Genomic DNA, 13,436 nt, shown 5'->3' with positions numbered 1-13,436 from the left:
CCACTACTATGCAAGTACCATTTCAATATAATGTGCATGATGTCACTGCGATAGATAGTGCTGGTAAATTCCCTCTGGCTATCTACTCCGATTTCAGGGTGCCAGAGCGCAGAATAACTGACGAATTTACGAACGCTCAAGACCCATTGAAAATGGCCGGTGTCAGTAAACGTTGGCAAAAAAGTGTAATTACAATTGTTGCCAGCAGCACAGTTACAGTCACCAACGCTCTGGATAACATAAAAACAGCCTAACCAGCTCTGCTAGGGGGAGTAAAATGGTCAGAGTGAGCTGTTCTCTCATTTATGTCTGGAAGTAGCTAGCAAGCTAGCCAGCATTAGCCAGTTAGCTTGGGTGCTTGACTGCTGTTGTGAGGTCAGAACACTGGGATCAACCCTACTCCTCGGCCAGAGAGTCCACTGTGCGCTCTGAACGCTCTGAGAGCAAAACACTCTGAATTTACAAAACTGACAACGAAATATGTATAACCAGATGATTGAAATTTGAATAATAAGCTTTTGATATAGCGTTGTCTTGGAGTTCTGTTCCTTCACTGTCCATCATAGACTATCACGGGTGGTATTGAGAGCGGGACGATATTTTAGAAAGCAGCAGAAGGTCTATAGTTCCTGTGAGGCTTGATTTTGCCGTGGTTTCTGGGAGGTTAGAGAACCGCTGAGGATCCCATGACGGGCCGGTCATTCTCTGGGAAACAATAGTAAAACATTTTGGTAATCGATTACTAGAGTTTCGGTAAGGTAATACTGGGAATATAATGAGATGCAACTTAAACAGCCAATACGTAGACGTACGTAGGTTTTGAGTTGGTCCTTTTAATGGATCATTTGATAAAGATGAGGTTTAAGCATTATTAAACTGTCTACAAAGTCTGGGCGATTGTCTCAGAAACTGATTGGAGTGTGTCCACTTTTGGTTAACGTACACTAACGATGTAACTATAAAACACTTTTTGGATTTTCTCCGTCCGGGTACTACATTTGAAATAAAACTGTCCTTAAGGCCTTTTTTGAAATTTTCTTCCCAGTATGAGAGTAGTTGCTATATTTATTGAACTATCCTTTTTCCATAAAGTTTGAGTGAATTAAGATGGAATCTCGAGGCAATTACCTAAATCTAATGAATTATAATAATAGAGGATAGGTAATTGCGATAGACCTGTGCCCTTAATCTTAATTGACAACTAAACATGGGTATTAATTATTGCATGATAAACTAGGCTATAATCGAAGTTGTGGGTAGTAAATGGCTGTAGTATTGTGCCCACCAAAACTGATGGATTTTTATCAATTTGGCGCATTACATGTTACTTTTAAAGTCTTGGACATTTCGTAAGTGTGAAGCCGAAAGAGAAGAGAAAGTTGTCAAGTTTGTTTTTAACCTTTACGATAGAGGTAAGCACAGAACGTTGTTTGAGAATGGGTTATATTTTTTTCCTACTGGTAAGAATAGAAGATTTAGTCGTGCTCGCTGGGCTATATCGGGCTGTAAGGTATTCAGTGGGACAGTTGCAGTAGAGGTCTGAATAGTTGAATCGGAAACGTTCTGTGATAATTTCTGATTACTGTTGCTTGATTTTATAGTTTAGGTAACACCAGTGAATTTGAGCAGGAAGTTAATGTATTCTAACATTATAATCTGCTTCCATTACGTGGAGCAATGTCTGGTCATTAAAGTGGATTGCAGTTTGGTATATATTTTTTAAAGGGACAGTGCACATTAATCAAAGTTTCAGTAAAAGTTTCGTAACTAAGCATCCTTCACTCATGCTATTTCACAACAAAGCATCCTTCACTCATGCTGCCAAACATACCCTCGTAAAACTGACTATCCTGCCGATCATTGATTTCTGCAATGTCATTTACAAAATAGCCTCCAACACTCTACTCAGCAAATTGGTTGTAGTCTATCACAGTGCAATCCGTTTTGTCACCAAAGCCCCATATACTATCCACCACTGCGACCTGTATGCTCTCGTTGGCTGGCCCTCGCTTCATATTCATCGCCAAACCCACTGGCTCCAGGTCATCTAAAAGTCTTTGCTAGGTAAAGCCCCGCCGTATCTAAGCTCACTGGTCACCATAGCAACACCCACTCGTAGCACGAGCTCCAGCAGGTATATTTTACTGGTCGCCCCCAAAGCCAACTCCCCCTTTGGCCGCCTCTCCTTTCAGTTCTCTGCTGCCAATGACTGGAACGAATTGCAAAAATCACTGAAGCTGGAGACTTATATCTCCCTCACTAACTTTAAGCATCAGCCGGCTAATTTTAATCCGCAGTCTCAGGGCAGGTTATTAAAAACAATTACAATAACAATACAGACAATCAAGAAGCAGTGAGCACAAGCAGAGCAACATTGAACAAGCAACACGTAGCACGCAACAAGCAACAAAACAGAATACATTAAAAGCAACAGTGTTTCTTCGCCTAACCAGCTACAGACAACATGGAAAGCGGCAATACACAGCTGAGGTATCTTAAAGGGGCACGCACGCATATGGAATCTTCTGAAGTTTTTATTTTCTGAGTTTCAATTAAACACGTGAATTGTTTTGACAAAGGAATGTACTGGAAACCTGGGATACAACATGTATGAAATGTTTGACTGTTTTCCATTCATTAGTCTAATATAGTAAGGAACACTTCTTTGAAGTGTTCCATACCACCCCGGATATATTCTACCACGAGGTGGTATGGTGCCCGGGAGAAGATCAATGGCACACACATAAGGATGGTGCGGGGGTAGGGAAGTTGCACGTGCCTTACTGAAAACTTCAAGTAGTTCATGGTACTCAGGGGGAATGACAGAAACATCCAAAGCCTTGCGGACGTCCTGAGGAAGACGTCTGGGGGAAGGCTTTGCTGCTTGAAGACAGTGGGAATGGCAAAATGGGCTTGTGGTCCAATCAATAACAGGGTTATGTTCTTGAAGCCAGGAAAACCCCAAGACAACAGGAACGTGGGGAGATGCAATGAGGAGGAACTGTAACTGTGGTTACCGGAAAACCATATTTGAATGGGCACCGTACAGTGGGTGACTTTACCTATTGAGCGGCCGTCCAGTGCCCTGGTATCCATGGGACCCGAGAGAGGTTGAATGGGAATACCTAGCTCAGAAGCAATAGTAGCATCCATAAATCTTTCATCCGGCCCAGAGTCAATAAGCACTCGGAGAGACTTAGATTGGTCTCCCCACAGCACAAGCATAAAGAAAGGTGATGGGAATTAGGGAACTTCCAGTCTGACTCAAAGTACTTGTACCCACCAGAGACAAGGGTTTCATAACAGGGCAGGTACTGTAGCTATGTAATGTCCTGCCCCTCCACAGTACAGACAACAGTTCAACCTACATGAGCGTACATGAGCGTTCCCCAACCGAATACCTAGCTCTTCCCAATTGCATAGGCTCAGGAGAATCCAACTCACCCGTCGTTGATAAGGGGGAGCTCGGGGTGCTTCGGATCCTCTCGGGAAAACTGCCTTTGTGAACATCTGGATTCCTTCGAAGGTGAGCGAGCCATAACGGGTGAACGAGTGTGCCCGAGACCAGACCTCCTCTCACTCCTGCGTTCCCTTAAGCGTCCATTTATTTTAATGGTGAGGGAAATGAGGGAGTCGAGATCCACCGGGAATTCCTGAGCAGCTTCACCACCACTGAGCATCCTTCACCACCTCGGATAATCCGTGAAGAAAGGTATCGAAGAGAGATTCCGGATTCCAGGCACTCTCGGTGGTCAACATGCGAAAATCAACCGCGTAGTCTGCCACACTACGGGAGTTTTGATGTAAATCAAGAAGTTCACTGGCCGCCTCTCTCCCAGATACCGGAGACTCGAATACCTTTCTCACCTCCACCATGAATTCCTCCGGATGACAACGAAGATGGCTGTAGCTCAAAAATTTGCGAGCATTGAGAAAGAAAGCCCCGACAGGTACCATGATCTCCAGAATGTCCCTCCGGGGGAGGTAAGCGGGGTTCTCGGGGAACCGGTGTAGGCTGTACCAACTCACCACTAAAAGGAAAAAATGTACTGGGAGGTTGGGGTCTCTCAGAGATGGCAGACAGCCTATGAGTTAACTCCTTAATAAGCTCCATAGTAGCCTTAAACCCTTGGTCGTGGCGTTCTGTCAGAGAACAAAGCCCTTTCAGAAGGTCCTGTAACAGCTCCTCATGTCTCCCAATGGTGGCTCCCTGCAGGGAGACAGCGTGGCGGAGCTGGTCCAAGTCTGCTGGGTCTGTCATGGCCAGTTCGTACTATCATGACACAAGGCGAGACACACATGCAGACACAGGAGGCAGATGGTTGGAGTTTAAGATGTTTAATAATCCAAAGGGGTAGACAAGAGAATGGTCGTGGACAGGCCAAAGGTCAAAACCAGTTCAGAGTCCAGGAGATAGAGTGGCAGACAGGCTCGTGGTCAAGGCAGGCAGAATGGTCAGGCAGACGGGTACAGAGTCCAGAAACAGGCAAGGGTCAAAACCGGGAGGACTAGAAAAAGGAGAATAGCAAAAAGCAGGAGACCGGGAAAAAACGCTGGTTGACTTGGAAATATACAAGACGAACTGGCCCAGAGAGACTGGAAACACAGGGATAAATACACTGGTACAGAGAGACAGGAAACACAGGGATAAATACACTGGCACAGAGAGACAGGAAACACAGGGATAAATACACTGGCCCAGAGAGACAGGAAAAACAGGGATAAATACACTGGTATAAAGAGACAGGAAACACAGGGATAAATACACTGGTACAGAGAGACAGAAAACACAGGGATAAATACACTGGGAAAACAAGCGACACCTGGAGGGGGTGGAGACAATAACAAGGACAGGTGAAACAGATCCGGGTGGTTTGCAACTCAATGAGGTTGATTTATTCCTGTATGGACTCATTAATATGGTATTTGTGTCAGAAAGATATTTGTAGTGCTTGTTTAGTTGACTTTGAGATTGGCATCTTAATTTAAAATGCACCTATATGTGGTGTGACAGATGGAATATCTATTTTTTTTTAACTAGGCAAGTCAGTTAAGAACAAATTCTTATTTACAATGATGGCCTTACCTGGGAACAGTGGGTTAACTGCCTTGTTCAGGGGCAGATTTTTTACCTTGGGCAGCTCAGGGATTCGATCCAGCAACCTTACGGTTACTGGCCCAACACTAACCACCTGCCGCCCTGATCTAGCATTACAACTGCTGCAGGGCTAGACTAGAATAATACAGAGACACTATCAACATTTCAACTAAACTATGTGGGCATGGTTGATGAATTGAAAATGCAAACTAATGACCTGAGATACATAATGACACGGAACGATGGACACACAGGCAGACAAACAGGCAGACAGGCAGGCAGGCAGGCAGCTATAACGTAATACTGTCATGACATGGCATGGGACTATAAGCCTAACCATTGGAATAGTTACTGTAACAATTGCTATAGTTTCATCTATAAGTTTCAAAGCTATTATAGTTAATTATGTATTTTTATGTAACTAAGGTGAAACCAGTTTGACTCGACCTTACTGACCGTTGTGGTAAGTCACACAAGGATGGTGTCATGAGTTTGTAATAGAAAGTGCTGGGGTATTTAGTTAGCCAGTTAGAACGGTCAGGTTAGCAGTGAGCTACTGACAGGAGGCAGCAGATGTCCAATGAAGAGCTTCGGACAACAAAGATGTTTAGCGTGCCAAGAAGTTTTTTTTATCGTCATACGAAATAACTAAACATCCCTGGGAGCTGGTTAGCGCTTAAAGGTCTTGCTTGACTGATGAGGAATGTTTGTTGATTATCCTGATTAAACAAGTGTTTTGGATCTTTGGAAGGGAGAAATGGTGTGAGAGGTTCTTTTAAAATGGGACAAAATATGTGAACCATGTTCAACTGCTTTTCGCTCACTAGAAAGGTGTTGTGTTTATAAGGGGTGTCTTTTGTATTCACTGTATGATGCTGGAAAAGAGAGAAAAGAGAGAAGACATCTTGAAATGAAAATGATGACAAGAGCATGCCCACTTGAACACTTGTCCTTGTTTTGAGTGGCGCGCCGGGAGATTAAAGGTAATTTGTGTCCTCTCCCGTGAGAGGTGGAAAAGCAATCAACAGTACTGTCTGTCGAGTATTGAGGCGCTTAAAAAAAAAAAAAAAAATGACAGGGTGTCGCCCATTTTTTAGGTTAGCTGACCTTGAAAAACGATAAATCACTTTTAGCTTGTTTTTATTCAGTCGCACGGCAACTTAATGATACGAAGTTGATATTCAGGAAATAATTGCATCTTTGCTAGTTGACACGGTCTTGAATAAATGACTAGTGTTTCAAGTTGTGAACACATTGCGAAAAGGAATGAAAGACAATTACTAGTATTCGGTTGTGCTCAACGTTGTGGTAAATGTGTGGATGATTACACCAATGCAGTCGTGCTACTGGTTCTGAGATATGGGCTGTAAAAAAGGGCATTTACCTGATATTTAACGATCACTACTAGACAAGAGTTTTCATATCAACATTATGAATAGAAAAACACTTATTCGTAAGCATATATTGTAACTACAGGCATATACACTATAATCCCTGGATGTAAAAGGTCTCCGTGGCAGGTCTGTGAGCAGTGTGTTTTTAAGATTTCTACACACAGTACCAGTCAAATGTTTGGACACAACTACTCAGGGTTTTTCCAAATTTGTACTATTTTCTACATTGTAGAATAATAGTGAAGACATCAGAACTATGAAATAACACATATGGAATCGTGTAAACCTCCTCTCACTGTCAACTGCGTTTATTTTCAGAAAACTTAACGTGTGAATATTTGTATGAACATAACAAGATTCAACAACTGAGACATAAACTGAACAAGTTCCACAGACATGTGACTAACAGACATTGAATAATGTGTCCCTGAACAAAGGGGAGGGGAGGGAGGGGGGGTGTCCAAATCAAAAGTAACAGTCAGTATCTGGTGTGGCTATTCCAGGACTGCACCAGATTTGCCAGTTCTTGCTGTGAGATGTTACCCCACTCTTCCACCAAGGCACCTGCAAGTTCCCGTATATTTCTGGGGGGAATGGCCCTAGCCCTCACCCTCCGATCCAACAGGTCCCAGATATGCTCAATGGGATTGAGATCCGGGCTCTTCGCTGGCCATGGCAGAACACTGACATTCCTGTCTTGCAGGAAATCACACACAGAACGAGCAGTATGGCTGGTGGCATTGTCATGCTGGAGGGTCATGTCAGGATGAGCCTGCAGGAAGGGTACCACATGAGGCAGGAGGATGTCTTCCCTGTAACGCACAGCGTTGAGATTGCCTACAATGACAACAATCTCAGTCGGATGATGCTGTGACAGACTGCCCCAGACTATGATGGACCCTCCACCTCCAAATCGATCCCGCTCCAGAGTACAGGCCTCGGTGTAACGCTCATTCCTTCGACAATAAACGCGAATCCGACCATCACCCCTGGTGAGACAAAACCATGACTCGTCAGTGAAGAGCACTTTTTGCCAGTCCTGTCTGGTCCAGCGACGGTGGGTTTGTGCCCATAGGCGACGTTGTTGCCGGTGATGTCTGGTGAGGACCTGCCTTACAACAGACCTACAACAGCCTCTCTCAGCCTATCGCAGACAGTCTGAGCACTGATGGAGGGATTGTGTGTTCCTGGTGTTAACTCGGGCAGTTGTTGTTGCCATCCTGTACCTGTCCTGCAGGTGTGATGTTCGGATGTACCGATCCTGTGCAGGTGTTGTTACACATGGTCTGCCACTGCGAAGTCGATCAGCTGTCCGTCCTGTCTCCCTGTAGCGCTGTCTTAGGCGTCTCACAGTACGGACATTGCAATTTATTGCCTTGGCCACATCTGCAGTCCTCATGCCTCCTTGCAGCATGCCTAAGGCACGTTCACACAGATGAGCAGGGACCCTGGGCATCTTTCTTTTGGTGTTTTTCAGAGTCAGTAGAAAGGCCTCTTTAGTGTCCTAAGTTTTCATAACTGTGACCTTAATTGCCTACCCTCTGTAAGCTGTGTCTTAACGACCGTTCCACAGGTGCATGTTCATTAATTGTTTATGGTTCATTGAACAAGCATGGGAAACAGTGTTTAAACCCTTTACAATGAAGATCTGTGAAGTTATTTGGATTTTTACGAATTATCTTTGAAAGACAGGGTCCGAAAAGGGGGTAACCAAAAAAGTGTTAAACATATCAAAATATATTTCATATTTTAGATTCTTCAAAGTTGCCACCCTTCGCCTTGATGACAGCTTTGTACACTCTTGGCATTCTCTCAACCAGCTTCATGAGGTAGTCACCTGGAATGCATGTCAATTAACAGGTGTGCAATGTTAAAAGTTAATTTGTGGCTACTTTGGCAAAGGGTGCCTACTTTGAAGAATCTCAAATTTGTTTAACACTTTTCTGCTTACTACACAATTCCATATGTGTTATTTCATAGTTTTGATGTATTATTCTACAATGTAGAAAATAGTAAAAATAAGGGAAAACCCTTGAATGAGTAAGTGTGTCTTTTGACTGGTACCTTTCTTTGTAGGCTATAGCATTGAAATAATATAAATCATAATATAAATCATTCATACAGTGCCTTCGGGAAAGTATTCAGACCCTTAGAATGTATCCACATTTTGTTACATTACAACCTTATTCTAAAATGTATTAATTATAATCTACACACAATACCACAAAGCGAAAACAGGTTTGGAAAGGCACAAACCTCTTTATATAAGGTCCAAATACCAAGCCATGAGGTCGAAGTAATTGTCCGTAGAGCTCCGAGACTGGATTGTGTCCAGGTACAGATCTGGGGAAGGGTACCAAAAAATGTCTGCAACATTGAAGGTCCCAAAGAACACAGTGGCCTCCATCATTGTTAAATGGAAGAAGTTTGGAAACACCACTTTTCTTCCTAGAGCTGGCCGCCTGGCAAAACTGAGCAATCGGGGGAGAAGGGCCTTAGTCAGGGAGGTGACCAAGAACCCTATGGTCACTCTGACAGAGCTCTAGAGTTCCTCTGTGAAGATGGGAGAACTTTCCAGAAAGACAACCATCTCTACAACCCTCCACCAATCAGGCCTTTATGGTAGTGGCCAGACGGAAGCCACTCCTCAGTAAAAGGCACATAAAGACTCTCAGACCATGAGAAAGAAGCGCACATCCAAGACAATGCAAGAGTGGCTGCAGGACAAGTCTCTGAATGTCCTTAAGTGGCCCAGCCAGAGCCCGGACTTGAACCCGATCGAACATCTCTGGAGAGACCTGAAAATAGCTGTGCAGCAACGCTCCCCATTCAAGCTGATAGAGCTTGAGAGGATCTGCAGAGAAGAATGGGAGAAACTCCCCAAATACAGGTGTGCCAAGCTTGTAGCGTCTTATCCAAGAAGACTTGATGCTGTAATCACTTCCAAAGGTGCTTCAACAAAGTACTGAGTAAATGGTCTGAATACTTATGTAAATGTGATAATTCAGTTTAATTTAAAAAAATTGCAAACATTTCTAAAAAACGTTTTTTGCTTTGTCTTAAATGGGGTATTTTGTGTAGATTGAAAACGTAATTTTTATTATTTAATCCATTTCAGAATAATGTAACAAAATGTGAAAAAAGTCAAGGGGTCTGAATACTTTCTGAAGGTACTGTATATTGTATAGGCTACAGTAGGCTACAGAATAAACTTCCCAGGGACACTGAATGATGAAGATGAAGATGAAGATGATGGCCGATGCTCTCGTGCCAATATTTCAAGATAAACTACTTTGAAAAACAGTGCTGTTTGCTCAGAATCGTTCAAAGTTGCTAAGGGAAAAAAAATGGATTGTCAGTTATTTTCAGCAAACTGACAGCCGCAACCGATCGGTGCCACTTGAAACTTTGTTTATTGGACAATCATTTAATCCTCCGGCTTAGATGGACGTCATATTGTACAGTTTTGCGTCTCCCCTTTCCAGGGGGATTAGATGGTTGCAGACAATGATTATTATTGACCTGTTTGTCAGAGTCAGCAGTAGCCTGTCCGCTAATGTCTCCAGTCATATAAAGTGTAGTAGAATTGCATGACATGTGTTTATAAACACAAAAAGGAAAGGAGAAAAAAACCTGTCTGATACAACCTATAGTATAGGTATACTCTACGCCACTACCTGCTCAGCCATGCATTGAACAGTCTTTTTTTTGCGAACAGTGATTGAGTTATATTATTAGCCTAAATTATGACTATCCAATCTACTCATCACATTAGGAATAGTTGGCTATCTTACATAAGTCTACAAATGCAATGATGCATGGAATGCTTTATTAGAAAGGTCGATTTTTTTTAATGGTGAAAATTTGCTTCCCCAAACTTGAAACTCAAGCGCCGCCTAAGGGAGATGGGAGAGATACCCGACTCGACTAAAACTATACCGTCTATCGAACAGCAGAGAGCGTGTCCAACTCCAAACCCTCACAACGGAATAGATAGGAGCATATCATGAGCGCACCGCCTACAAAACAGAGCTGAGAGCTCTCCATGCACAATGGGGCCCAAAACAGAGCTGAGAGCTCTCCATGCACAATGGGGCCCAAAACAGAGCTGAGAGCTCTCCATGCACAATGGGGCCCAAAACAGAGCTGAGAGCTCTCCATGCACAATGGGGCCCAAAACAGAGCTGAGAGCTCTCCATGCACAATGGGGCCCAAAACAGAGCTGAGAGCTCTCCATGCACAATGGGGCCCAAAACAGAGCTGAGAGCTCTCCATGCACAATGGGGCCCATATATACATATCACCTGTTTGTTTTTTCTCTTGCCTACACCAATCACATTATTATTTATATCAATAATGCAACAAAATGTTTATTTTATTTTATTGCGACGACACAAATTCCTTCGGTTTTACGTTTTCACCACCAGGGGGTGCTGCAGCACCTCCAGCACCCCTACTTCACGCGGCTATGAACAATAGCGTGGGTAACACGATCGTTCATTACACATTGTGTAAACATTGTAACCTATCAGGCCTGTCAATCAACATGATTGATTGCAGCCTCTTACAAGAGGAGAGTGACACATAAGAATTTTTTATTTTCTTCTTTATTAACAAAGCCAGGAAGGCGGTGAGTAATGTGTTGTCACTCGGTAATCTCACACACACACACACACACACACACACACACACACACACACACACACACACACACACACACACACACACACACACACACACACACACTACACGTGCACACCACTCTACACACTACACGTGCACACCACTCTACACACTACACGTGCACACCACTCTACACACTACACACACCCACACCCACACACACACACCCCCCCCCCCCCCCCCCCTGACCGGCTAATGAAGGAGGAATCTATCATCTGTATTAGTTGGTGGCAGATGGACAGAGAAGGAACAATATAGTGCTCTGCTCTGACAATATAGTGCTCTGCTCTGACAATATAGTGCTCTGCTCTGACAATATAGTGCTCTGCTCTGACAATATAGTGCTCTGCTCTGACAATATAGTGCTCTGCTCTGACAATATAGTGCTCTGCTCTGACAATATAGTGCTCTGCTCTGGCAATATAGTGCTCTGCTCTGACAATATAGTGCTCTGCTCTGACAATATAGTGCTCTGCTCTGACAATATAGTGCTCTGCTCTGACAATATAGTGCTCTGCTCTGACAATATAGTGCTCTGCTCTGACAATATAGTGCTCTGCTCTGACAATATAGTGCTCTGCTCTGACAATATAGTGCTCTGCTGTAACAATATAGTGCTCTGCTCTGACAATATAGTGCTCTGCTCTGACAATATAGTGCTCTGCTGTAACAATATAGTGCTCTGCTCTGACAATATAGTGCTCTGCTGTAACAATATAGTGCTCTGCTGTAACAATATAGTGCTCTGCTGTAACAATATAGTGCTCTGCTCTAACAATATAGTGCTCTGCTCTGACAATATAGTGCCCTGATGTAACAATATAGTGCTCTGATGTAACAATATAGTGCTCTGATGTAACAATATAGTGCTCTGCTGTAACAATATAGTGCTCTGCTGTAACAATATAGTGCCCTGCTCTAACAATATAGTGCTCTGCTCTAACAATATAGTGCCCTGATGTAACAATATAGTGCTCTGCTCTAACAATATAGTGCTCTGCTCTGACAATATAGTGCCCTGATGTAACAATATAGTGCCCTGATGTAACAATATAGTGCTCTGATGTAACAATATAGTGCTCTGATGTAACAATATAGTGCTCTGCTCTAACAATATAGTGCTCTGCTGTAACAATATAGTGCTCTGATGTAACAATATAGTGCTCTGCTCTAACAATATAGTGCTCTGCTGTAACAATATAGTGCTCTGCTGTAACACTATAGTGCTCTGCTGTAACAATATAGTGCTCTGCTGTAACAATATAGTGCTCTGCTCTGACAATATAGTGCTCTGCTCTGACAATTTCGTGCCCTGATGTAACAATATAGTGCTCTGCTGTAACAATATAGTGCTCTGCTGTAACAATATAGTGCTCTGCTGTAACAATATAGTGCTCTGCTGTAACAATATAGTGCTCTGCTGTAACAATATAGTGCCCTGATGTAACAATATAGTGCTCTGATGTAACAATATAGTGCTCTGAAATACAGGCTGGGAAAACCCCTCCAAAACAGCAGCTAATAAAGCAGAAACAACAACGATGACTACTAGTACCACTACAACGATGACGACTACCACTACTACTACTACTACTAGTACTACTTCTACTACAACGATGACTACTAGTACTACTACTTCAACGATGACGACTACTAGTACTACAACAACGACGACTACTAGTACTACAACAACGACAAATACTACTACTACAACGGCTACTAGTACTACAACGGCTACTAGTACTACAACAACGACGACTACTAGTACTACAACGGCTACTAGTACTACAACAACGACAAATACTACTACTACAATGACGACTACTGGAACAACAACGATGATGACTACTAGTACTACTACTACAATGACGACGACTAGTAGTACTACTACTACAAAGACGATGACTACTAGTACTACTACTATAACGACGACGGCTACTAGTACTACAACAATGATGACTACTAGTACTACAACGGCTACTAGTACTACAACAACGACGACTACTAGTACTACAACGGCTACTAGTACTACAACAACGACGACTACTAGTACTACAACGGCTACTAGTACTACAACAACGACAAATACTACTACTACAATGACGACTACTGGAACAACAACGATGATGACTACTAGTACTACTACTACAATGACGACGACTAGTAGTACTACTACTACAAAGACGATGACTACTAGTACTACTACTATAACGACGACGGCTACTAGTACTACAACAATGATGACTACTAGTACTACTACT

The sequence above is a fragment of the Salvelinus namaycush genome, chromosome 35 (assembly GCF_016432855.1).
Source record: "Salvelinus namaycush isolate Seneca chromosome 35, SaNama_1.0, whole genome shotgun sequence".
NCBI classification, from domain to species: Eukaryota; Metazoa; Chordata; class Actinopteri; order Salmoniformes; family Salmonidae; genus Salvelinus; species Salvelinus namaycush.
This window is presented reverse-complemented; position numbering follows the sequence as displayed.